Source organism: Aphanomyces astaci (assembly GCF_000520075.1).
Source record: "Aphanomyces astaci strain APO3 unplaced genomic scaffold supercont1.132, whole genome shotgun sequence".
Taxonomy (NCBI): Eukaryota; Oomycota; class Saprolegniomycetes; order Saprolegniales; family Verrucalvaceae; genus Aphanomyces; species Aphanomyces astaci.
The window spans coordinates 17436-17815 of record NW_009798395.1 but is presented as its reverse complement, the minus strand read 5'-3'; positions in this window follow the sequence as shown (position 1 = coordinate 17815).

Genomic DNA, 380 nt, shown 5'->3' with positions numbered 1-380 from the left:
CTTGACCCCCCATTCGATGTCATCATTGACAGCACTGGCTGGTTTGTCGTCGCTTTTGGTTTCATCGAGTTACATCAAGTCTCAGGCGACAACGAAGTTGAATCGACGAATGTGGAGTGGTCGCGACATGGATCGACAGTTCCATGTACTGTACATTGACGACGCCTCCGACGACCTCGTCCAGAAGATCGCGGCTTTGCCGGAAGTCAAATCCATTTACGAGCCAGTTGTGATGGTGTGCTCCTTCAACGAATCAACCAGCGACTCGATGGTTTCAGTGCGAGACGCGCCAACCTTGAATCGGCGGCGGTGGGTGGCGAGGGCCTCGTCACAGTGAAATTTTCACCACAACATTCGACTGATTGGCGACTTCCAAGTTG